The sequence below is a fragment of the Zootoca vivipara genome, chromosome 14, assembly GCF_965207765.1.
Source record: "Zootoca vivipara chromosome 14, rZooViv2.hap1.1, whole genome shotgun sequence".
Classification (NCBI taxonomy): Eukaryota; Metazoa; Chordata; class Lepidosauria; order Squamata; family Lacertidae; genus Zootoca; species Zootoca vivipara.
Window position 1 is genome coordinate 12,142,601 of NC_142597.1, and position 27,837 is coordinate 12,170,437.

Below are 27,837 nucleotides of genomic sequence, written 5' to 3' on the forward strand. Positions count from 1 at the left end.
ACCACAGCGTTTCTTGCAGGAATAGATATTAGAGGAGTGGAAGCGGTGCAAAAAAAAAAAAGTTTTAGTGGAGAGGTGTTGTAGAAGACTGAGGAGACCCTTCACCCTTGGGCAAAGACGGAATCAGGCCGTATGGTACCATCGTTGAAAGAGAGAGAGAGGGGGGGAAAAGGTACAGTACAGAGTCACAACCATTCAATTTGATTTAACTTCAGATTTAATTAAAGCAACACTTGCACCCTTCTTGTTTCTTGTAATGAAATTCTTGAATGTAGTGCATTCGTTTTCAGTTTCTTCTCACACGCTCAGTCTTTCAACCAATGTACTTATTTGCTCGCTCACTCAATCTGGCAGAAGACAACTTATTTTAGATGAGCAAGAACACTGAACAATTGTTCTGTTTGAAAAGAGCCAGAGATCGATCCCTACTTTGTTCATTCTTAGGAAACATACCACTCAAAGAATGCAAGGAAATGTCAGGCCACCCCCACCCCCGCCAATTTTGCATCTGACATGTTGATCTCTGGTAAGGGGGTGAGGGCATAGCAAACTTTCTGTCTCAAAGTGTTTGTAACTCAACCAGAGGCCGTGCTGGGGGAACTGGCTTGGTGTACTGGGTAGAGGGATCGTCCCTGCAGTTTTTGAGGTGGCTTTGGTTATCTCCATGTCTCAGCCTAATCTACCTCACAGGGCCGTTCTAAGGCCCAACAACAGCAACAATTCAATGTATATCCCACCATTCCTCTTGACGAAGCCCATCCTGGCAAACACAGCAGCAACGAAACAAGCATTCTGAAAACAGTCAAAGCATCCTAAAAGCAGTTGAAAATATTATCTCATCCCGTGGTCTCAGGGTTGACAGGAATAGTGTCGTTCAACCATCAAACGCCTGAGTAAACAGGAATGTTTTCAAATTCTCCCTTTAAAAAACATCAGTAACAACAGAGACGGGCACACCTCACCATGGAGGGTTTTCCACAAATAGGAAATCACCACTGAAAAGGACCTGACATGATTCAACCGTAGCCTAGCAGCCTTTGGTGGGAGCTGGTTGAGCCATGAACATAAGGGACGCATGCTGCTCTTAAATTCAATGGAAATGCTAGCAGCCTACTCAGCAGGTGAGGTGATGAAGCATAATGGAAGACTGAAAGTGATAGCAAAGGTTTAGTTACAGTGGTACCTCTGGTTACGAACTTAATTTGTTCCAGAGGTCCGTTTTTAACCCAAAACCTGCTAATGGGGCCTCCCGCGATTTCTGTTCTCATCCTGAGGTAAAGTTCTTAACCTAAGGTACTACTTCCGGGTTAGCGGAGTCTGTAACCCGAAGTGTTTGTAACCCGAGGTGTTTGTAATCCGAGTTACCACTCTACTATTGATTCTATAGTGCCAACAATGTACAGTGGTACCTCGGCTTACAAACACTTTGGGTTACAGACTCCGCTAACCTGGAAGTAATACCTTGGGTTAAGAACTTTGACCCAGAATGAGAACAGAAATTGCGCGGCAGCAGGAGGCCCCATTAGCTAAAGTGGTACCTCAGGTTAGGAACGGTTTCAGGTTAAGAACGGACCTCCGGAACGAATTAAGTTCATAACCAGAGGTGCCACTATATTGTGCCTTATAGAGTACAAGACAACTCTGTGCCCCAAAGAGCTTGCAATTACAGGTGAAACTTGGAAAATTAGAATATTGTCGAAAAGTGTGTTTATTTCAGTAATGCAACTTAAAAGGTGAACCATTCTATGAGATAGATGCATGATATGCAAAGCAAGATATGTCAAGCCTTTATTTGTTGTAATTGTAATTATTTGTCGTTAGGCGGGTCAATTATAAATGGAATGTAATTAATGAAATGTCATAGCGATGTTTATTTTTTGTATTATTGTCACTATTTATTTGAGTCCTGTGGAATTTCCAAAAGAAAGCATTTGTCAAAATTAAAAGGAAAAGAAAAAAATAATAAGTTGCCTTAGTGAAATCAATGCACTTTTCAACGATATTCTAATTTTCCGAGTTCCACCTGTAGCTTTTCATTCAGTGATAGAGATGGAGGCATGAAGTTTCTGGTGCTTTTCCACAGACCTCCCTGTCGCCTCCCCCCTCTGGGTAAGCAACAGTGACCCATGTGCTGTGAAACTAGGATACAGCCTCTGCTCCACCCAGCCACAAACTACTTCTAAAGCAAGCATAGCTTTCCTCCCAAGGTGAACTCCTCCCAACGAAACCATTGCAAGCAGTCAGTTGATCCGGTATGGTGAATGAACATGATGCATTTAGGTTAGCTGAACTGCATCCAATGAAGAACATGAACACAGGCCGGCCGCGCTAAACGCATCCTATGAAAGCAATACATACACAGCTGACAAAATGTGATGAATTAAAACTACATTTCTGTTCAATAAATAAACAGAAATCCACCCATCCTTTGAAACTTACAGTTCTCCGAATTTTGCATAGCAGTTCTCCAGCCACCTACAAAAATACTAGGTTGGAGTGTGTGTACAAACGGCATATTAGTCAAAAATAACATGCAGAAATGTGTGCATCGGCAAAAATTCACACTAAAATATTGGAAGAATTTTCGTAAATACTTTAAAAAAAGCAAACTGATGTGAAAATGTAGTGAACTGAACTTAAGATTGGAAAAAATCAGAACTTGGACGAAATCAGAATCGACAGATTTGCAAATCCCTCCTTTTAGACTGCATGTGTTGTGTCACTTGCTTAGTGAAGTTTTCGATGTAATAAGCCAACCTCTGCTGGCATGTAGAACAAAAAGCAGCAATCTGTGTACTTTAGGAACTCCTCTTGTACTTTACAAGACGTCTGGCCTATAAAAGTCCCACACTTGGCGATTAATGATGTGTTAAAATATTTATATTAGCAAGGTCTAAACTTTAAAAGGTTTTTGCCTACCAAGATTAAGCCTATTGTCTAACAGCCAGAGCACATGTCAAAAACATAATATGGAGACCCAAAGGGAACGGCCTCTGTGCTGTGACTTAGCCCTGCTACATTTATCATATGGTACCTGACGCGCAAAGTTTTCCAGGACAGCATCAACCAACTGGTTGTGATAGTGTAGAAAAGTTGACATGATAGGTGCTAGAAGATATGGCCCCAGGGATGGTGAGTTATCACATCACCAGCTGTGTCTGTGGTTCATCCAACTAACTTCTACTCAGAGCACAACCATTGGAATTAATGGACCTAAGTTAGCCATGCCTATATATTTTTTGTAAGTCTACTCTCAGAGCAAAACTAGTGTTGGCTATAGCCCGCTGTGTGATTTCTCTGAGATGCACTCCAACTCTAATTTCCGGTTCTCCCCCATGCCTTCACAATAAATAGTTCATTTGTAGTTTTGTACCCCTTTGCCTTACCTCCCATTTCAAAATTTGGTCTATAAAATCCTGTCCAATTTCAGCATTTCAGATGCTTTCATTCCTGATTTTACTGGCTCCTTTTACACGAGAGCTGTTTTACATTGAATTCCAGATGTATAAAAGATGTAAAATATTTCTAAATTATTCACATGGCATTTAAATATGAATCTGCTACCACTGCAAAATTATGAGAAATAGAGGAGCTTGTATTAAAGAACCATCACCTCCATTTCGCCTTTTTCCTCCTTTTATTTGAAAGGAAAATCGTTTTGCATTTGATTGCATTAAGTGACTATGGAGAAAGGGCAAACAGAGAAAACTATACTAACCAAAGGCCATTGAACTCACATCCCAAGCATTGCTACCAAACTAGCCCTGGGTGCATCAACCTGCATCTTCTACAATAGCTGATGAACTTTGCCACCAACACACGCCAATGCTTTGTGCTGGTGAAAAATGCCACTTGGAAAAGCCACTTACTGGCCCTTCTGATGGACCTGTCCAACAGTAAAAGCCTTTTGGGAACAAGTGGTCATAGAGATTAATGTCTTCGCAGAAGACAGAGTGGCACTGGATCCTAGGTTATGTTTATTATCTGTATTTGATAGGAGAAAATGCTGGTACTGTTTGCAGACCCATAATTATTTATTTGATGGTAGTAGCACGCCTAGTTATTTCACAGGGATGAAAAACTGTTTCATCAATTATATTAGATAACTGGCATAAACAAGCTTTATTTATAGCAACTTCTGAGGAACTTACTATTTGTGCATCTTAAAGAGGGCAAGGAGAACTATTTAGTAGAGTGGTGGAATTTTATGTTGCGTATGAATAATCAACCTCTCTGGTTTCTTATACCTTCCAAACACAAAATTATTCGGTGAAATTAGTAATGTCTGTGCATTTTTATATAATTATACAACATGTTGCGTCTGCTGTGGGTTGCATTTTTCCAGGTTACGAACGCAGCAGACCCGGAAGTGTTTACTTCTGGGTTTCGTCGCATACGCATGCGCAGAAACATTCTGCGCGCTTCATGCATGTGCAAAAGCGCCGCTCAGGTTGTGGACTTTTCGGGGTGTGAACAGCACCCCGGAACGGATCTGGTCAGCAACCCAAGGTACCATTGTATACTTAATTTGACTTTGGCTATTGTTCGTTCTGATCTAATACAGTGGTACCTCTACTTACGAATAACTCTACTTACGAATGTTTCTACTTACGACTAGAGCTCCGTCCGCCATCTTGGATGCGGTTTAGATAGGATTTTTTTTCTACTTACGAATTTTTAGATAGGGTTGCTTCGACTTACAAGTTTTTTTCTCCCAATGCATTCCTATGGGATTCTAGTTACAATTTTTTTCAACTTACGAATGTGCGTTCGGAACACATTAAATTCGTAAGTAGAGGTACCACTGTATTTTCCTCATGTGTATTCAGAGAGTATGTGTTTGTATTTTGCTTTGTCATAAATTTTAAGTAAGAAACAGCACTAGAATTTGTGGATAACCAGTGAAGCTGAATGTTTGAAAATTCAGTACAGTTGACTTGCTGCTTAAGTGCATTTAACTTTAGTGAATTCAGCTTTACGCACTTGGCTGAAAAAAGGTTAAAATGAAAAGGGGTCAGTCACTGGTGGGGGGGTTAGTTGGCAATCCCACCCCCACCCCCATTGCACTCACCTGGGAAGAGTATTTGGAGGTGCAAGGAGAGTGTGCAGTGGCCTTGAGAAAGTATGTTTTGACTATATGGGGATTTTGGCTTTATGCACTATCCCCAGAACATAACCCCTGTGTAAGCTGAGACTCGACAGTACAGACAAAAGAAGTGCTTCTTCCTACAGCGCATAGTTAAACTCACTCCCAAAGGAGGCAGTGATGGCTGCCAATAGAGAAGGTTTTAAAGAGTAGATGAATTCGTGGAGAATAAGGTTATCAATGGCCACCAGCTATGAGGGCTAGGCTCTACCTTCATGGTCCATATCTGCCAAGTTCCTGCCTGAAAAATAAGGGATTGGACCGGAAGTAGCAGACCGGAAGTAGCGCTGCCGCCAGCCATTTTGGAACTGGGCGGAGCATGCTCAGAAGTGACTTTTGATGCTGCTCTGCCCAGTTCCAAAATGGCCGCTGCACCAGAAGTCGCGCTGCAGCCATTTTGGAACTGGGCAGAGCAGCATCGAAAGTCGCTTCTGAGCATGCTCCGCCCAGTTCCAAAATGGCCGCCGCACCAGAATAAACCGGGGAAAAACAAAAAACAAAATGTTTTTTCGGCTGGGAACAGCTGGAAAAACGGGGGTTTCCCAGGGAATACGGGAGACTTGGCAGCTATGTCATGGTCAGAGGCTGTAATGCTTCTGAATACCAGGTCCTAGAAACCATAGGAGGGGATAGTGCCTTTGTGCTCAGGTCCTGCTTGCAGGTTTCCCATGGGCATCTGGTTGGCCACTGTTAGAAAAGCACTAATACAATTTCATGGAATACCAATGGAGCACCTGGATAAAACCTCAATATGTCTCACTGAGAAAGAGGCAGAGCTGACCATACATAATCTGTGAGTTGTGGGTACAGGTCAGGAGCTGGACTCACACTTCCGACAGCCCTCCATATATCAAACTCTCTCCTTCTTTGAAACGCACTGGAAGCAGCACAATCTGTTTGTGCTGCATGCCATGTGTAAACAGCCTCAAATGAAAACTTGTGATTGCCTAGGCACAGGAGCTAAGGGAGCAAAATAATACTCGGTGAAGCAAAAATTTTAAGAGCCCTGCAGGATTAGACCAAATCTCAGGCTGGTGTTATCTGATCTGTACATCTTTGGTTTCAGCTCAAGTTAGTAAGCGACTGGGAAGTCTGAACTGTTTGGAAGCTTGGCAGCAGCTCTAGGGGGAGCCTTATGCTCCACCCTGGGCTTTGTTAGTGAAGGGATGCATTTGCACCAAGGAATATTAATAGGACAAAAACAAGTGGTTGGAAACATTTGGATAGGTATGTTTAGTGCTACATGAAATCCTATACCTTGCGATGTTCAATGTGATGCGTCTTTGAAATTAGCAATGGAGGGAAGTCTGTTTAAGGGCAGCAGTAAGAATGACTAAAGCATTCAGATTAGGTGCAACGATCACTAGAAGTTCTCTCTATGTGTGTGTACATACCAGGGCTGGATTTAAGGTTTAATGAGGCCCTAAGCTACTGAAGGTAATGGGGCCTTTTATATGTCCAGCTGTCCTTTGCCAACAACAAATTGTCGCTGTTATTTGTGTTGAATATATGCTATATGGTAATTTATGGACCTAATAGGTATCTAAAGCCATTTGCACATAACTAAATAACCAGTCCATGCAGAATGTAGGCCAGGCATCCCCAAACTGCGGCCCTCCAGATGTTTTGGCCTACAACTCCCATGATCCCTAGCTAACAGGACCAGTGGTTGGGGAAGATGGGAATTGTAGTCCAAAACATCTGGAGGGCCAAAGTTTGGGGATGCCTGATGTAGGCACCCTATATCTAGAAATGAGCAAAGCAGTGATATTTTAAGGAGCAGCCTAGCAGGCGGGGCCCATTACTTACATCATAGGAGCCTACACAACACAAAACACTGTTGCTGTATGTTTTATTTTATTTCATTATCTTATATTTTGGAAATGTACATCCAGTTTTTTCCCCTTTGAATTTTCGGGGGGGGGGGGGAAGAGAGTGGGGCCCTAAGCTATAACTTATTTAGCTTATACGTAAATCCAGCACTGGTACATACACACATATAAACACAACCTCATATTCTGTCCAACAGACCACAGCATGGTTTGCAATATCAATCATAAAATGCATCACATAAAATGCAACTTAAAATGAATAATGTTAAAATGTTGCACTTTGTTGTGTTGTGTTGTGTTGTGAGCTTTGGGAGGAGATGTAGGCTGTATGCCAAGACACTTCTAGCCCCTGGATCCAGCAAGTGTTAAAATATAAATCTGATGAGGTGATCACCTGGGTGATGGGCCATTAAAAGGAACAAAAGAAAGGTGCCCCGTGTGAGACGGCAAACGGCTTACTCGTGGTAGTTAGACAGACAAAGACATAGTTGAGAGCAGAGCAAGTCGGAGAGAAGGTCAGAGCAATGTTTGATGTCTGTTTGAATCCAAGGCTGTAGCTACAAGAGGAACAAGACCCTTTTGGGATGTTGATGCCGTGAACTCCTCCATCATAGGCTCAGGTAGTACAAAGGTAAAGGTACTCCTGACCATTAGGTTCAGTCATGGATGACTCTGGGGTTGTGGCGCTCATCTCGCTTTACTAGCCGAGGGAGCAGGCGTTTGTTCGCAGACAGCTTCCGGGTCATGTGGCCAGCAAGACTAAGCCGCTTCTGGTGAACCAGAGCAGTGCACGGAAATGCCGTTTACCTTCCCGCCGGAGTGGTACCTATTTATCTACTTGCACTTTCGAACTGTTAGGTGGGCAGGAGCTGGGACCAAACAACGGGAGCTCACCCCGTCGCGGGGATTTGAACTGCCGACCTTCTGATCGGCAAGCCCTAGGCTCAGTGGTTTAGACCACAGCGCCACCCGTGTCCCTGTCCAGGTAGTATATATGTGTGTAAATAAACCATATTTCATAAAGACACCACAGTCTCTGCTGTGTCTCATTCCAAAAGGAAACACGAACCCTGGGTAATCAACCCCTGGAATCTCGCACTGCTTGGGAAATTAGGGTGGCATGCAACAACATCATAATTTACAGCATCACAACAACAACACAGCACTCTGACATCTAAATTCATGACTCTCATTGTTCTATTAAAAAATTATATGGATTTGATTAGTTAAAACATTTCAACTTCTGCTCTCTTATCTAAAACAGCTGGGGTTTCGAATGAAAGCCATGGGACACAACGACAGTGGTGGGTTCAACTAAGTCCCTCTAGACCAGGCATCCCCAAACTGTGGCTCTCCAGATGTTTTAGCCTACAACTCCCATGATCCCTAGCTAACAGGACCAGTGGTCAGGGATGTTGGGGATTGTAGTCCAAAACATCTGGAGGGCTGAAATTTGGGGATGCCTGCTCTACACACTGAAATATTTACAGGGGTTATGGAGCGATGCTGCTTAGTGCCACCCACTGCTGCTTCTATGTTTCCCTGACGTCTGCACAGACATAACGGTATGGCTTCTCCGTACAAGGATGGCTCCTTTCCTCTAGTAAGGTGCTTCCTCTTGTGTAGGAGCTCTGCCCACATACTGCAGGTTGCTACAGGGAGAAATTGTGCTGGGTCCATCGAGAGGCTACTTTCTGCTGCCCGCCTCCACCTCATCACCCCTGCCTGAGATTCTTATAAGGAGGAACTGCTCCTCCAATCTCTGGTATCTTGCTGAGTACAATGGTACCTCGCAAGACGAATGCCCCACGCAACGAAAAACTCGCTAGGCGAAAGTGTCTTGCAATGTTTTTGGTGACTCGCAAGACAAAGTTTTCAATGGCTGCGCTTCGCAATACAAAGTTTTTCTTTAAAAAAAAACAACAAATTGCCGCGGCAACCCACACTTCGCTAGACGAAATTATCGCTAGACGAAGCGACTCACGTCACGATTTAATTTTGTCTTGCGAGGCACCACTGTACTTCCTTCTGGCAGGAACGTGAATGCATTTTAGATTTTGTTTTAAATTTTTCTACACTATTTTTTTTTAAAAAAATACATTTTAGATTTTGTTTTAGATTTTTGTACACTCTATTTTTTAAAATTTATTTTGCTTGGATTATCCTTTGTATTACTCCTTGTGAGGTGCCTTGGGGGCCTTTTTGGCTAAAAGGCAGTGCAGAAACGAACTTTTGACATAACATATAGAAGTAGAATGGCTTTCAATATCCAAAGGGTGTGCAAATGTCAAGGGAGTGTGGTTATGGCAACGGCCCAGATGACAGGGGTGGGTGACTGCATGGCCCCCAGAACTCCCCCCCCCGGTTCGTTCAACATGTGTGAAACCCCCTCTAGTTTTATGAGCACCCAGGATGGAAAGATTCTAAGGAACATGGCATGTGCAAAAAGAGAGCTATTTTCTTAAAAATCAGAGGCTAGAATTATTATTATTTTTTAAGAGTTTTGTCTTCCATATTAAATCCCTGTGGTTTTAGGTCTTGGATCTAAAATTAGCAGGTGTCACCTTTGCTCTTTTTCAAACATCTTCTAAAAATTGTATTTTCCAGACAGGCCTTTCAAACCTAAGATGCTTTGCCAACCAGTTTGACATTTCAAAATTATTTTTACTGTGCTTTTTAGGTTGTATACTGCCTTGTGATGTTTTATATCAAAGTGCAGTTGATAAATATTTAAATAGATGGATAGATCCAGAAGTTTCCCTTTCTAATAATATTGTATATAACAGATGTATATACCACCCTTCAAAGATTCCAGGGCATTTTACAGCAGGGGAGAGAGGAATCCAACCAATTTAATTGAAAAAGCACCTGAAAACAGCAGAACAGTAAAATTTTGAAAAGTTATAAAAGGCATGGTGGAAATTAAAGGCCTTTGCTTAGCACCAAAATTAAGAGAATGAAGGTGTCAAGTTATGAATGTTTTCCAAATACAAACATTTTTCCAATGTACTTTCTGCAAATATAATGGATTTTTGCAAGTTACATTTACTAACATTATGCTTTTTGTAAAATTCCGTTTATGAGTGTGTTTTTTTTTTTACAATTAAGCGGTGTATAAATTTCATGAAAGAAAAACAAATAAATAGCATATGCATTTCTATGCACACTTTACTCTGGTATATATATTTGTACACAAAATTCGGGTGGAAAACTTCATCGCAAAATTCATAGAAGAGTGAATTTCCATGAATGGATGTGTTTCAAATTGTGCATTGTTTTGGAAAGTGCAAATTAAGTAGCTCTGCCTTTAAATGCAAGCTGAATCGAAATTCTCTGCCATCCTTACTCAGAAATGGACTGGAAGTCAGTGCATCTCTTGCAGCAGAGTTAAATGTGTTTCTGGGTAGCTCAGAGTGTGGTGCTGGTAATGCCAAGGTTACAGGTTCAATCCCCCTAAGGGACAGCTGCATATTCCTGCATTGCATGGGGTTGGACTAGATGATCCTTGGGGGACCCTTCCAACTCTTATGATTCTATGATTTCGTAACACCCAGTCCCAGCTGGCGTTCTAGCAGCTGCATTCTGTATACAAGCATAATCTCTGTTCTACAACAGAGATGGCTAACCTGTGGCCATCCAGCTGCTGCTACAACTACAACTCCCATCATCCCTGGCCATTGGCCATGCTGTTGAGGGTTGATGAGAGCTGGTCTATTGGGGTGAAAACAGGAGCCAAGCAAGAACATGGCATTGCTCCTGAATTGTTCTCTTCAATTTCAATTCTGTTTCTCTAGGCACAATCTGGAAATGGAAACCCAATACAAGCTAGATGAGGCAAGAAAAGTGAAACATAAAATCCTGATAAATCAGAGCACAGCTTGATGCTCGCTAATTACCCAGTAATACTATTTATATGCTGCTGGCACTCTCAGAAATGAAGCTTCTACTAAGGGAGGTCCACATCAATATTAATGCCATCACTCTCATGTTAATACCCTGAATCGCAAAGCGACAAAGACGTACGTTCAGGCAAAATGAAGAAGGGGGGAGGAAGCGGGGGAGAAAAGGAATATTTCCAAGTTCAGAGGATCTAAAAAAACCACAAAAAACAAAAGCGAGGGAGACGGAGAGAAGAAAGAAATCCATGCAAAAAAGAAAGGACAAAGCAAGGTGTGTAACAAACAATTGTAATTAACCCTCTCCACCCAAGCAGCTTTTGGGGCGAATTTATTTATTAATAAAGATATTGATATACCACTGTTCATATAAAAAATTCGGAACAGTTCACAACAATAATACAGACATACCTCAGAAGTCGAAAGGAATCCGTTCCGGAAGTCCGTTTGACTTCCGAAATGTTCAGAAACCAAAGCGCGACTTCTGATTGGCTGCAGGAAGCTCCTGCAGTGGATCAGAAGCCACAGGTGACCCATTGGACGTTCGGCTTCCAAAAGAATGTTAAAAAACCGGAACACCAACTTGCAGTTTTTGATCGTTCGGGAGCCAGAATGTTCGACTCCCAAGGCGTTCGGGAGCCAAGGTACCACAGTATAAAAAATAAAAATAAAAATCAGAGATCAGCTAACAGTGTACTATAGTGGTTAGAGCGTCAGACTAGGGCCTGGGAGAACAGGGATCAAATCCCCAGTCAGTTATGAAGCTCACTGGGTGAGCTCCTTGGAGAAACTGGAGGGGAGGGTATAAATGCTATCAATCTATCAGTCACAGAAGGGTCTTAATTGCCAGTGTATGAGTTTTGCCAACCTGGGTGACAACCAACAACACTTTTTGATGTGGTCAAGAAAGGGGTGTAAGGGTTCACGCCATCTCTATTGTACCCTGGACCAAAGCTGTTCAGGACTTTGTAAATTAACACAAGAGTCTTGAACCTGGCTCAGTAGTAAATGGGAAGCCAATGAGATGTTTCACCAAAGTCTCCTGTCTCATAATCTAACCTATTGGCTTGGGCTCTGTGCTCTGGAGCAACAGAAAGCAAATTTGCTGCGCTAGCTATGCCCTCCAAATATCTGAAGAGGGCTGTTATATTGCCTCTTAATGATCTCTCCTCCAGCAGAAGATACCCAACTCCTTCTTAGAATACAGTCTTTCCTGTTTGAGAAACTGGGTTTGGAGCATGTGTGTTTGGAATGCCTCTTCTCATAATATGCTTGCTACACCCCACATATGCCCCAGAAGGGAAATACGCCTTCAGCTTCAGACCTTCTATTTTATACATAATCTCATTGATGCAAATTGAATCATTTGATTTACTGATCCACTAAAACTTAAACCACCCATAGCTGCCAAGTCTCCCATTTTTCGCGGGAAACCCCCGTATTTAAACCCGTTTCCCGCTGTTATCCTGAATAGAGAAAAATCCCATAAATCCCCTGGATTTCCTACCTGCCAGGGAGGCTCCGTCTGGACATGCGCAGAACCGATTTCGGGTGCCGCTCTGCCCATGTCCAGGCACTGGAAATCGGGCAGACTGGCACCGGACGTCGCTTCTACGCATGTCTGGACATGCGTAGAAGCGACTTTGGGTGCCGCGCCGCTGCTGATCCCGTATTTTTCTTACCGGGAGTTGGAGGGTATGAAACCACCAGTCAACTAAGTTAACTTGCAATGCTTTGTATATTGTGTGCAGTGATGCCAACAAGAACTTTGCACAAATGGGATTTTCTTCTTCTCCTCCTTTTTGCAAAGCTACAGGAGCAATGTGGGGAAGGGAGGTTGTGGCTACGATAGGGAAGGATCGACTTCCCCTCCCTACATGTTGTGATCTTGATAAAAATCCCCCCCCTTGCTACAGTTGCTATTAATCTAAGGAAAAGCAAGACATGTAGCCACATGGATTAAGTGCAATGTACAGTTTGACCCTAAGGTTTCTTTAGTCTGGTGACAACCCTGTTTCATTCTTCTTGATTCTCTCTTTTCTGTTTGCTGCCTCTTTTCCTGTTTTATTTTGACGAGTTATTTTCTGAACTTGCAAGATATCCCCCTCCCTCTCTTTGCTTTCCACGAAATGGAACTCCTGCTAGCTCAAGTGTTTTTTGTATGAGGTCTCCTGTTGTCACTGGAAATGATAAGCATTTTCTCTCTCTCCCTGATTTTCCCTGCATCATCAACAACTATTTGTTCCAAGTATGTTAAATGTTCTGATTAAATGTCAGCTTTCGGGGTTAAAGTTACTTTATTTATTTATTATTATCAAAGTTACTTTTGTAGCTAAACATGAGGGGAGAGAGAGAGAGAGAGAGAGAGAGAGAGAGAGACTGCCAATTAACCCCAAAAGAGGGGGACAGTATCACTTCCCACCCTCACCCCGGCCAAAACATCAAACTCACAAAGTACTGGGGAAATGGTATTATTTATAAAAGCACTCGCAATTGTCTACTGGCTATGCCCAATGCATTTGAGAATAGCACTCTTCACAAAAATAAAATAAAAACATCTTTTTGTTCAGGAGACAAGAAGTGACTGCTGTTTCTCTCGATGACTTGGATTAAAAGACTTGGATGCAGACTGTTCTGGGGGACACGCTTGCAGGGAGAAATAGAGTTTGTGAACCAAGTTCTTGCCAGAGAGAGGGAGAACTTCCTGCTTCCACAATCCCAGCTGTGTTTTCAACTACAGGCAGTCATGGGAGCAACTGCTGTGAAGTAGCAGCTGTTTCCTATGGGGGTCTTGGTTCACACAATAAGGTTCTCCACTGCTAGGGGGCGGTGAGGTGGGTTCACACAATAAGGTTCTCCACTGCCAGGGGCGCAGGCGAAGGTGAATTGAATGGGTGGATGGGGTGGTGGTGGAGGCAGAAAGAAGAGCTAATTTTATCCATGGCTAGGGGGCACAATCTGGACGGTTCTGCCAGGGGCGCAAGATCACCTAACTATGGCTCTGCCTCCGCGCAAATACACACGGGCGCCTGTGCATTGTGTGAACTGGCCCACAACCCAAGACTTGAGGAATACCAAAAGTTGCCAAGACAAAAAAGAAATTCTCCATTGGTTTGCACAGTACACAACCTATAACCGCTGCCCTCCACTTCATCTTCTGTAGCAGGACAGAGCAAATGGGAAGTCTCTGGCCCCGGATAGCTATCTCAGCTATGCAACGGTCCATTTTTCAACCTGTCACCACTCTGCCCCTGAAGCGGATGGGAACAGAGATGAGGAGAGGAAAACTTCTTTAACTCCACACAGTTTAAGAGCTCCTCTCCTCCTCTGAGGCAAAGCTGCATTCCTGATCTTTCAGGTAAATAACATTCCCAAAATGAGCTCTGAAACCAATTCAAGCACAAACAGGAACTTCTTTGCAACTGGATTTTCTGAAGTAGCAGCCCGTGTGTTATCACTTCATACCCCCTGCCCCCTCCTGCAAGAACATCATAGTTGTGTCAGTCAAATGCAATTCGAATGGCCAACGTGGGGTTAAAGGCTCGAACGACATGCACACTCTAAAAGTTTTGGTTTTTTTTCCTACTTCTTCATTAACAAGAAGCTTTCCTCCATGTCCTGTTTACTTGACAGCAGAGATTACAAGATGGAAACACAGCCCGGCCCATCGCTAAAGTGGTTTTAAGAGCCAAAATAATGTAAACAGGCAGAATACCAGGCAAGCAAGAGTTCTCTCTCAATCGACAGCTATTTTTGGTTCCAGCTTCTTCTTTCAATTTAGAGACACCCCACTTCAATTTGGGTGTGCGAGAATTAGGAAGAAATGGTCAACAAATCTTCAGGGCAGATTTTTTAAAAATACAGCAAGCAAATCAGCAAGTGGGTAGGAAAGCCTCGGATTCTTCCATCATGCACCCAGATTGTGGATCCACCAGCAGCAGCGCTTTAGGAGTTCTAGCATAGCAAATCAGAACACAATCAGAGCTGATCCATACCTTCCAGGGATTTCACATTTCTCTGAACATTATATAGAACTTATCAACTCAAGAAGCATTTCGAAATGCATTTACAAAATACAAATTTTGGGAGAAAATACATCTAGAAAAGTGCATTTTTGGAGAAAATATGTTTACAATGCATATTTAAAGACATGCACATTTTTTTCGTTGCTTTTTAAATTGGAGATTGATGAGGAAATGGGATGGAATGAACTTCTAAGAGAACACATGTAAAGGTGACACAGACTGGAAACAGAGTGACTCATTCATCCCTGTTCACCACATTCCTTGGTAGGTTTCCTATGGTGTTCTGAATACGGATGGGGAGAAATTCGATTCAGTTCACAGTTACAGGCAAACCTAACCCAATTCACACTTTCTGAAACAATAGGCGGACTTTAACACAGCCATCCTCATCATCTTGCAATGCAGTTCTCCAGCCAAAAATGTATTATATAAAACGGAATTGCTTTGCAAAAAAGAGGGTGTGTTAGGCAAAATTCCCACTAAAATGTTGCTGAATTTTCACAATGACTTTAAAAAAAATCATAATAATCATAATTGCAAACTGATGTGGGAAGGTGGAAAAAATGTATCTGAAATGTATCCTTCCCTACAAACCATCCAGGTGCTAAGATCAGTAAAGGGGGCACCTCTTGGTAATTCCTCTGTACATTTATCCAAACTGACAGATTGGTTAAATGCTAGACATTTAATCAGTTCAACCATCTTTAACTGATTGATGGCCTTCTATCAGTCCAAGTCCATAAAACCAAACCTATTAGTACAGGGTCACATGACCATCTGAAGCCATTGCATCAGTATTTTTCCCCAATATGCGTGCTGCTCTGACATAGGCTGAGTCAGTCATCTATGAGTTCCCCAGCAAGCTGAGACCAGATCGCCTAGTCCTGCGCCATCACAGTTGTAGGCTTTCAGACCCTTGTGGAATGTCTGTTCTCTGCTTAGCTCAGTATGTGGCAAATATCTTTGGTCCCATATGTTCTGCCCACAATGTCACAGGTGGTGGATGTCAATGCAGGTTGACTAACAATGGAAGCTGCCTTAGGGTCAATAGGCTGGATTAGATGAGGCATCTAAACTGTTTTACCTGCCTGTTTTTCACAAGATCCATTTGCCCTTGATCCAAAGAGAGCCTGGATTCTTTATGTAGCTTGTAACAAAATATGTTTCCATATGAGAAAGTATCTCACAGCACCATTTCTCCAGCTCATGGGAGCAAGAATAGAAATACAGTACACAGTTCTGTGAACCACCCTGAGACCTCCGGGTATAGGGCGGTATGTAAATTCAATAAATAATAATAATAGGAATTCTTTCACATCAACTCTTCTACTGGAAACTGGAGTGGCAGTGATTTTTTAAAATAGTAGTAGTATTGTAGTAGTAGTAGTAGTAGTAGTAGTAATAATAATAATAATAATAATAATATTCCCCTGCTAGCTTTGGCTTCTGCTAGTTCAGGTGTAAGAATTATTTTCTGGAAGAAGCTGAATGCATGTTAAGGTAAAGGGTAAAGGGACCCCTGACTGTTAGGTCCAGTCAAGAACGACTCTGGGGTTGCGGCGCTCATCTCGCTTTACTGGCTGAGGGAGCTGGCGTACAGCTTCCGGGTCATGAGTAAGCTGCATCTGGCGAACCAGAGCAGCACATGGAAACTCTGTTTACCTTCCCGCCGGAGCGGTGCCTATTTATTGACTTGCACTGCGTGCTTTTGAACTGCTACCGGTAGGTTGGCAGGAGCTGGGACCGAGCAACAGGAGCTCACTCCGTCATGGGGATTCGAACTGCCGACCTTCTGATCAGCAAACCCTAGGCTCTGTGGTTTAACCCACAGCACCATCTGCGTCCCTTATTTACTTATTAAATAAGCACCCGTATTCTTCCCCTCCACCATAAGGTGTTCAAGGTGCCCCACCATGACAATTAGGAGCAACAGACATAGGAATAACATAGTGCAATAAAACAATCAATTCTTTATAACTCTACAATAAAATGAATGCTTTCTTAAGCTACCAAGATGTATGGTGATGTTTTACTATACTATCCCTGTATTTATAGCATGTTTTAATTTTTGCATTTTTAAAAGGCTCCTGTCTGTCCTGTCTAACAGTAATTAAACACACGCGCACACACAATTCAGCACATAATTCTACATTCTGTCTGCAGATTGTTCAAGCAGAGATTGTAACACCATAAAATTCAAAGAGGTATTCTCACAGTTTGAAAAATTGAAAGAGGACTTCACATCAGTCTCTTTATGTATATCTCCTGGTTCTTAATTAGGAGCATTCTTAACTGGGGTGCTAAAAATGGCTAAGTTGTTAGCCCAGCTACAAACGGTAAGAGCAGGGTCTTTCTGAGTTATTAGTTCAATAAAATTGGTTAATGATGGTACTATTACATTTAACTCCTCGGCACATTAACAAAAAAAATCTCAAGACAGTATTTAAAGTAGCACAAAAAGTCAAGATATTTACAAGTCACAGCCTAACCAGAAAGCAGAAGGGAGTTTTGCTCAGACAAAAGCATTGTGGGGTGGGGGAAAGTCAGGGTGGTGTCAAGGAGCTCAACAATGTGAACCTGTGTTGGGTCCATGATACCTGAAGGACCACCTGAGCCATTATATCCCAGCTTAATTGCTGAAATCATCTGGAGAAGCCCTGTTGCCTCTCGTGGTACAGAGGCCTGACTGGCCACAGCTAGAAGCCAGGCTTTGAGTGTTGCATGTTCCAATCTTTTAGCAGAGACACAGCAGCCATCCTTGCTTTTGGCTTTCCAGTGTATTTTTGAAGAACTTTAGATGCCAGCAGGCTTTTTGCAGCTGTTTAAATTTTATTATTATTATTTTAATGGCTATTTGCAGAGGTTTTTTTCAGGGGGAACTCACCTAGGTCGCCTTTCCCTAAGCCAGACCCTACCTCAAGGAGAGCAATATTAAGCAGATGGTACCGCTTCTTCAAGCAGGTATTCATTCATTCATGCAGAGGCTTGACAGGCATATGTCAAGAATGCTTTGATGGTGTTTCCTGCTTGGCAGGGGGTTGGACTGGATGGCCCTTGTGGTCTCTTCCAACTCTATGATTCTATGATTCTATTCATTCATTCATTCATTCATTCATTGTACTCATAGCATATCCTTCATCAATTGAACCACAGAAGGTTGCTATTCCTCCTCAACACTGAACACAATCAGCATCCCCTCGCCACACACGCTTTTTACGACTTGCTTCATTGCCATCTCACCTCACGCAATCCCTATTCAAGCTTTATGTCTACTTGCATTCAGAAAACGCTTGGAGGAGAAGGGGAGCTCTGCACATCACTCATGCTCTCCATGTCTCCAGCGGCCCCACTTCCAGGAGATTCATGGAGAGTTCAGCTGAGATCAGAGAGCAGTCAGGGGACACAGACAGCCAGAATCCTTGCTTTTAACATTATAAGGAAAAATAATCATAAATTTAGCGGGTATCTACCTACCATAGGTTTTTCATGAACACAACTCCTTTTGGGGAAATGAGTGGTATAATTGATACAGTAAATATAATTTATTCATATAGTTCGATATGCTAAGCTAGGGAAAGTTCATCTGAACAGAATAACTTATTAGATGCTTTCTTGAATCAATTGAAAATCCATACCTAGAAATTGAAAATCCATACCTTTTTAATGGGTTCTTATCCAGCTGGCAAGAGATAGCATGTGCAGTCCCTCAGCACTCTGTTGTGGTCCAGATGCTGTTCAACGTGTTCAGTGATGAAAATGTAGAGAGAAGCCCCATGAAGTTTGAAAAGTTTGACAATGCTGGTTCGGGCGGAGGACAGTTGGATTGACAATGATTAGAACTCAAGCCAAGCTTCATCAGTGGGCAAACTGATCTGAAAAACATCAAGATAGCAATTAAAGGTTTACAACGGAGAAGAAGAAGAAGAAGAAGAAGAAGAAGAAGAAGAAGAAGAAGAAGAAGAAGAAGAAGAAGAGGAGGAGGAGGAGGAGGAGGAGGAGAAGAAGAGGAGGAGGAGAAATCTAGTGGAGGAAAAAATAGTTCGAATATATTCCTATGGCAATGATTAGTGAATGTAAATTTGACCATTTGAAGGCTGTATTTCTGATTCTTATAGAGATGTTGTACTATCTCACTGCAGACCCACAGAGCCTATGAGTGCCCCCCTCCAACTGCCCCTCTTGGCAGGCCCATGCACAGCTTACCTGAGTCCTAGTCCTCTCAAAAGTCTCCTCCAGCACCTAAATATCTTTAGGCGCCAGGCAAAAAACCATTCCACTTCTCCCAGGATTTCATTGGGGAACTGTTGTTTTTGTTTGTTACTATGTTATGCATTTTGTGGGTTTTTTTAATTGTAAACTGCCCTATGATCTTCGGATGAAGATTGTTATAGAAATTTAATAAATGATGACAACAAAAAACAGTTTGTGAAGGCTTCTGAGAGTTGTTTAGAGACACACACACCCCTATTCGCTCCCACAGAGCTACAGTTTCCAAAATTGCTTCACTAACTGTCCCTCTTCCCAGGGAACTCTGAGAATTGAAACTCTCTAAGGGGAACAGGGATCTGGCGACTCATCCCCCATAGCAAACTACAGTTCCCAGGATTCTGTGAGGGGTAATAAAGTGGCACAAGAGTGCTTTAAATGTTTGGTGTGGGTGTGCCCTTGGCCTACTCTCCTTGAAAGGTCGAAGAGCATCAGTTCACCTTGGAAGCAATGCAGGGGTACAAGTAAGTCAGGAGTTACGCATATCAAAGCCATAGTTTAAAATCTGCATTGGGAATATGGCAATTATCTGCTCTCACCACATTTCTCAGCCCTGACTGAGGTTTAATTAAAACTAAGTTAAACACACACACACACACACACACACACACACACACACACACACAATCTCTATTTCAGATATCACCCGACTGCATACCGCTCCCATTTTGAAAAGGGGAAATAAAGCTTTTATCACAGAGTTTTTAATTTACTGAGAGAGCCTTCCAGTTCAGCTGGATATTATTCGCTCATAATATTTCCTTTAAAGAAATATATATATAAATTAGCTAATCCCCCATAATCTCCTTGAGTTGCACCTAAAACACAGTTTCTTCCAAGTGACCTTTTTGAGAAAGGCTGTTTCTATGGCAACGGCATTGTTCGATTCAGTCAGGAGGAAAAAAAATCCGGCATGGGGGGGGGGGGAAACACACTTACTTTTTGCTGCTTTTGATGCCACATTTAATGCTGACAACATGCCAATGAGGCCAAACCATACCCTCTTCTGTGTTTTCGGAGCCATTTTGGATGGAAAAGCAATGACCCAGTGCAGAAAATGTTGATCTCCCTCCACATTTTACAGGTGTGTGTGGGGAGATCTGTGTGTTTAACAGAGGGGGCCATTATTATTACTCAGACTGACCTCTTGCATAAGACAGCTCATAAAAAACTCAGGCTGTAATTATTGAGGTAAGGCGATAACTTTTGGTTCAACTACTGCAGATCTCTGGGGACAAAATCAGAGAATGTATAAATACACAGGGTTTTCCGGCATACCCAGGCAAACTTTATTGCTCACAGCCAAAGGCCACCACAATCCAATATAGTTTTCCACTACTCTGGGAATCTGGTTCTTCCCGTGTGTGTGTGTGTGTGTGTGTGTGTGTGTGTGTGTGTGTGTGTGTTCAGAACCACATTTTCTTAGGTAGCAGGCAAAGCTTAATGATCTGGTCTCACTTTTCTTTTGCTCAAAAACTGAAAGGGAAAGCAAGTCAGAATGGCCTTGAGATTCCAAACCCTTGTACTGCTCTCATTATCAATATTTTCCAGGGTTTCCCTCACCTACCTAGAGATCTTGCTGCACAGGAACCCTTAAAATACTGAATATGCAGAATTATATTTCAGTAGACGGTGGAGAGTTTTGGGGGAATTTTGCAAATTCTAAGGATTTGGGGAATTCCGGTGTTAACTGATCTGACCTGCACTTTCCAAAGTAATGTGCAGATCAGAATGTATTGCCTCCTTCAGAATTTGCACATCTCTGAATTTTGCAATGCACAGGATATCCCGATATGCATATTTTAAAAATGCATATTTTTAGAATAAGATACATTTAAAATGCTTGCACCGATATAAATCCAGAGATCTTCATTTTGAAAAACTGCAGATTAACGCAGGAACAGACTTAGAAACAAACACATTGGAAGTGACACCTAGTCTAGTATTGCAAAGCTCTGCCTCTCTGCCTACAGATTCCTCTGGCTCCACCAACTGGGAAGCAATTGCAGTGCTATGGCAGCTGCATGAGAACAGTCTTGCAGCAAACAGAAAAAGCAGGCCACGACTGAGATAAACTCTTATTTCTACTAACCTTAACCTCCGTTTTATCTCCGCTAGAAAGAGGGGGGGAGGGAGGGAGGCTGGGTCTACAGGTGCGGCAGAAAAAGGTGGAAGAACAGACTGCAACATCGTAAAGTGCAAGGGTGTTTGTGGGGATACACCGTTTTGAGCACCCCCATGCAAAAGAAATCCCTTGCACGCAGAGGAAACTTCTATCCAGCTTTAAACAGTTGTATTTTCAAATGGCCTCCACCTTTCCGCTGAAGGAAAACACCTAGATCAGCAGCTAGGGCTAGAGATATATATCCCTGTTTGCAAACTGATCAAGGCTAACCACATGACGGACAGGCTGATATAGCATATTGTGACTAACTGCATGCATAAAGTAATCTCTCTCTCTTTCTCTTTTAAAGTATTTTTACTTTCCAGGTTTATACAATTCACTGATTTTACAATCATTTTGACATTTCAAAACTTGACTTCGTTCCCCCTCTTTCTGCGGTCTTTAAATTTATTTTTTTAATATCTTCTGCATATCCTAATTAACTTAATTTGCTCATTTATTCATCTTCTTTAAATATACACTCTTATGAAACTGCAGGTTATTACAATAATCCTGTCAATGTTTTTATCTGTTCACAAGTCATCTGTGAATATTCACTAAACCATTTCCATTCTTCTATAAAAAGTTTGTTATCTTGATTTCTTATTCTTCTGGTAAGTTTTGCCATTTCTGCATATTCCATAAGTTCTTGTATCCATTCTTCTTTCGCTGGGACTTCTTCTTTCCATTTTTGGGCAAGTAACATTGGGCAAGTATGCTGTAGTCGCATACGTGAATAAATTTCTTTAGAGTTTGGGTAGTTCTGTATGTATAAAGTAATCTCAAACCCCAGAGGTCACCCCACTGCCACATACACACTGAAATGGGAAGTAGTGGGGAAAACCTGGCTTACTAAAAAGTAGCACTCAGTTACTGTGTTGTTGTTGTTGTTGTTGCTGCTGCTGCTGCTATTGCCACATCATAGTAGGGTTGCCATATTTTCAAAATATAAAAACCAGGACACCCCAAAAGCTCTTGAGCTTTTTTAAGCTATCTGGACATATGGCCACCAGGACAACTTAGCATGTTGTGACAAACTTCAGGTATACAGTTGCCTCTAATCACAGGGGTCAAACAAGTATTTCCCCATTGCCACAGCCACTAAAATATCAGAAGAAGTGAGGGAAGCTTGTCTTACCTAATACAGTGAAACCTCGGTTTACGAACACAATTCATTCCACGGAAACATTCGTAAACGGAGGTATTCGCTCCCCGAAGGTACGCTTTTGCGCGTGCGCGAAGCGCCGATAGAGCGCTTCTGCGCACACGTGCACTGTGCAGAAGCGTTCTGTGCATCCGACGCCATGGAACCCGGATGTAAACACTTCCGGGTTCGCGGCGTTCATAAACAGAGGTAGTTGTAAACCGAGGTTCCACTGGAGCAACATTTGGTTTCCTATTATAACTTATTCAGTTTTAGTTGTCTTATACAAAGGTGACTTATAACCAAATTAAAGGATTTTTTTTAAAAAAAATAGAAACAGTAATAATTAAGCATCCAAACAACAAAGTGATAGGTAAAAAAAAAGGAGGAAAGGTAAAGGACCCCCTGGATGGCTAAGTCCAGTCAAAGGTGACTCTGGGGTTGTGGCGCTCATCTCGCTTTTAGGCCGAGGGAGCCAGCGTTTGTCTGCAGACAACTTTCCGGGTCATGTGACCAGCATAACTAAACCGCTTCTGGCGCAATGGGACACCGTGATGGAAACCAGAGTGCAAAGAAATGCCATTTACCTTACCTATTTATCTACTTGCACTTTGACGTGCTTTTGAACTGCTAGGTTGGCAGGAGCTGGGACCGAGCAATGGGAGCTCACCCCGTGATGGGGATTCGAACCTCCGACCTTCTGATCGGCAAGCCCTAGGCTCAAGAACTTTAGACCACAGTGCCACCTGCATGCCTTTTTAATACAGTGATAACAGGATGCTGGACTAGATGAGCCACTGGCTTCAAACTATCTTCAAAGGCAGTCCCATGTATAGCACATTGCAGTAATCTAACCCAGAAGTTACCACAGCACCGATCACCAAAGCCAGGTTATCTCTAGGCCGCCTGCCAAGCTGGCGGAAAGCAATCATGTCCAGAACAGACTGAGGCCTGCTCAACCAGCTGGGGGATCATCTACTAACATCATATCTGTCTTGTCTATTGACCCTCATCCAATCCATTCCTATGACCAGGCACACCCACCAGTTCCGGACATCTACTTTTTCATTTGAAGAACAGAGCTGTGTGGCATCAGCATACTGACGACAACACACTCCAAAGCTCTGGATGGGCCCAATCAGCAGTTTCATGCAGATTGTGTTTACTCTGTTTTCAGATGCTACAGAAAACCACCGCTGTGCTCTGTATGTGGTTAGAGCTATCACACACGGGGCATTTTTTTATGTAGTGACATTTTTGGTAGTAGTCTGCCATATAACCTACTTACTTGGAGTGGGTAGGGGTGGAGTAATACTCTTAGCTTCCTTACGCAGCAAAGTGGGGCAATAGTCTAGCTGCACACAACTTTCTCCCTGCTCCTAGATATTAACCTCTTTACGTGGTGGCTGATTGCAATTGGCAATTTTTGTCGCAGCATCACAACAGGAGCCCCGTGTAACAGCCCCTTCTTCCTTTCGTGGAAGATAATCACCATGACTAAATATGACCTATATTTTTCCTCCCCTTCCAAATATTCACCCTTGAGAGATTGCTGAACCAAATGCATGTTGCTCCACTGGACTTTGTTTAGCAAATAAATTCCGATTGCTTTCCCTAGGGAGACTTTCCCTTTCAAACTTGGCCAGCAATTGTTTCATTTTTTTATCAGGGTAATATCAGAAAGATTAAGCAGCTCTCATCCTGAATCCCATTTCTACCACACACCCACACCCACAAAATCTCTCTCTCTCTCTCTCTCTCTCTCTCTCTCTCTCTCTCTCTCTCTCTCTCTCTCTCTCCCTCTCTCCACATATATGCTATTTCTAGGCAGGGGTAAGGAATTTGTTAAAATCCTGAGAGCTACATCATGAGCTGCAGGAAATCCATCTTATTTGCATATTTTAGCTGCATGTAATCAACATAATTTGGATATCATTTTCACGGAAAGGTGGCAGATGATAGCTAGTGGACACGTCACAGTTCTTCTACAAAATTCATACTGTGAAATTGCAGTGAACCCATTTGAGCCCCTGACATCCCCACGGAAGCGACTGCTATTTTTATTTATTATAATTGCTAGTCATTTATTAATCACCTTCCACACAAGCATCTCAACTGCGCAATAAAACAGCTAAAAGCTGTTAAAGGAACACACAAAAAATCAGGCATGTTTAAACACCCACCCACACCCACCTTACCACCACCAAAATACACACTCTTGGCAGAGATCCCTTCACTCTGCTGGGAAAGCCTTTTGGAACAGAAATGTTTCCAGTTTCCAGCTTATGGAAAGTTCCAGTTTCCAGCTTACGGAAAGTTCAGATTGCGGGCGCCAGTCATATAGTGGCAGGAATGGTATTCCAGAGAACAGGGGATGCACTGAGTTGGTAGAGCATGAGATTCTTAATCCCAGGGTTGTGTGTTTGATCCCCCACCTTGGGCAAAAAAATCCCTGCATTGCAGGGGGTTGGACTACATGACCCTCATGGCTCCTTCCAGCTATGATTCCAAGAAAGCCCTGCTCTGAGTTACTATGGAACTTGCCGGAGAGGTCCTCCTGCAGACCCAATAGTGACCTAGTGGGCACATAAGCAGTCTCTCATGTAACCTGGTCTTGAGCTGTATAATGCGTTTAGTACCAAGACTATTTATACACTGCTTAATAACCAACATTTCTTAATGGTGTATGTAGAGATCACACAAAGCACACAAAGGATGATGATCAATTGAAATTAATCAGAAAAACAGAAAGCTTATTTACAATTCCTGCTGAAATAGAAAGGTCTTCGCCAAGTGACTGAAGTTCAACAGAGAGGGCATCCCTCTGACCTCTGGCAAGAGGAAGTTTCACAAAACTGGACCCACAATACCGACGTCTGGGGAATACGAACTGTGGATCTGGGTCATAGGAGATGACTAACAGATCACCCTAAGGATCTCAGTGATAGGGCAGGGATATAAGGAATGGACTGGTTCATAAGGTATCCTGGACCCAAGTTGTTAAAGGTCTCATTAATTTATACAAGAACTTTAAACTTGGCCCGGTAACATAAGGGCAACATATCTTCTTCTTAGCATCCGACACATATTACAATGTCACTCCTATGAGAGTAGCTGAATTTATAAACTGCTTTGACAGTTGAGGTTTCTGTGGACATTTCTCCCTTTCACACACACACACACACACACATATATATATATATATAATTCAAACAAATAGGCAGCATTTTATTTATTTTAAGTAAGACTCTGTTATAACAATTCTGCTTCAGTAAATGGCAACACGGGAGGCAGCAGTTACAAGTTGCTGGTCTCTGCAGCCACAGCAGGCGCTGTGATTCTCTAGCGGTTTGACTTCACCCCGGGAGGCACACTCCATTGTCTCTCAGACAGATGGATGCCAACAACATATATTTATTCATACTCTGCCTTCTTCCCTGACAGGAGTCTCAAGGTGGCTTACAGATAGAAATAAGAACAGCCAAACACATACACACAAATCTATTAAAACCATACAAATAATTACAAGAAAAACAGCATGGAACCAGTCCTTTCGTTAAAAGTAGTCAGTTCCCAAAAGCCTGAGTTAAACTTTTAATCAGCTGCATGCAACACTTCATGACCTATTGACACCAAACTCATGGGTTCAAAAATAGGATCCAGAATCTACGATATATATATTTTGGGAAGTTATTTGTCTATTTGCCATGCATTTGAACACCTCTCATTATATTTCAACCAGATTTCAAGAGCAAGGAGTAGGTGTTTGTCTATGTGGGTGTCGTTTTGAATAAAGATGGTGAACTGAATCTTTTCAAAACCGCACTGATTTTATTCAAGTTTTGTATGACGGTTCCTGAGAACTGGGCACAGGTTTGAATCAAGATGCTAGACTTCACCTTCCAAAACTTCATTGCTTTGGATCACTGATTTCAAAACTGCACTGATCTTTCGGTTTCTTTGAGTTCCCAAGAAACACCAGGTACTAGGGCTGCTAGTGATCTATTTGCATGTCTTATTACAGGAACAAACAGCAATGAAGTTGGGTATGAATGGGTGCAATCACTACCTTGCCACCCACACAGCAATTCTGAAGTAGGGAAAGCTGTTAGCAGCCGAGCAACTTCGGCAAGATTGTCGTGATTATAAAACGTAATAAAAAATGAAGAGTGGGAGGAATAATCATATCTGGATGGACAAGGCACCCCTTCTTCCCTTTGTCTATGTTCTGTCTTTATTTTTCAGGGCCAGTTTCCGTTCCTGAAACCTGTCCGCTGCCACTGATAAATTGCTTGCCCCATTTTGGCTTTCAGATTAATGCCTTGTTAAATCATTGCTCATGTGTGTCACTAGAGCTGTCGTTCAGGATTCAGCTGTCTCTTTCAGAGACTCTATACATTAAATTTATGTATTGTTATTTATTATAGTAATTTATAACCCACCTTTCAGGGCACAAACCTTTCCAAGGCACCTCACAACAAAAAAAGAAAACAATAGATACCACTGAAATGATATCAAATCATCAAACTTTTGAACTGAGCAAACTTTTTTTTAAAGCAGGAATTATTCCAAAAGGGCACTGCAAAAAAAAGAGAGAAACATCTAGTGCTCTTTGGGGGGGGGATGGGAGGAGAAGGGACATGGCAGAACTATGGGGAAGAGAGTGCTACAAACCTGGGGCCATCACTGAAATAGCCCGGTCCTTAGCATCCTGCAGTATATTTGTTCCAACTGGTGAGCCAGAGGGTCCCTTTTTATTGCACATTCATGATGATTTGTGCTAATGGTGCTATTGGGGAAGTCGTTCATGATCCTTCTTTCAAAACTATTTATGCCCGCAAAAGTTTGGGGGGCAATCATACTGTTTCATTTCCAATTAGTGCACCTCCTGTAACTTACTGCTGAAATCCCGTAACTTTTCATCCCACAAATGTTCTAGGGTTGTGTTTTTGACCTGGTTTTGTTGTGCTCTAGCTTCTCTAGTCAGTAATAATAGGGTAGCATTGGGGAAGCTTCATATAATAACTAATAAAGCAGAATAAATCCACCACCAAAAACACGTTACAGAATACAGCTGCAATAAAAGTTTCCTGGATAAACCTTAAAGCCGGGGTAGGCACATACGGATTCAGGCAGTACTTCAAATGACCTGGCCCTAGACAAGGATAGAGAACCTGTGGACTTTCAGGCAGCTGAGGAATGGAAAGGGAGATGTTTAAAAGAAGCCAATATTTCCCCCCCTTTCAGTACCTCTACCTTCTTGCTGTTTTCAAACAACAGCAGAAGTAAAGAGTAAAACAGTGGCTGAGTAACACTGATACAAAAATGTGGTTTTAAACAATGGCTCAGATTTGTATAAACACT

At 42.4% G+C, this 27,837-nt stretch overlaps 1 protein-coding gene across 6 annotated transcripts in view; it reads right to left on the reverse strand.

Moving 5' to 3' along the window:
• The window catches only part of PKNOX2 (PBX/knotted 1 homeobox 2), a 411,946-nt gene that overhangs the window by 213,372 nt on the left and 170,737 nt on the right, over positions 1-27,837 (reverse strand). For all 6 annotated transcript variants that reach the window (XM_088658020.1, XM_088658019.1, XM_088658018.1 and 3 more), the window contains one exon: positions 18,556-18,771. The gene's annotated coding sequence lies outside the window, so the exon portion shown is untranslated. The remainder of the gene's footprint in view (positions 1-18,555; positions 18,772-27,837) is intronic.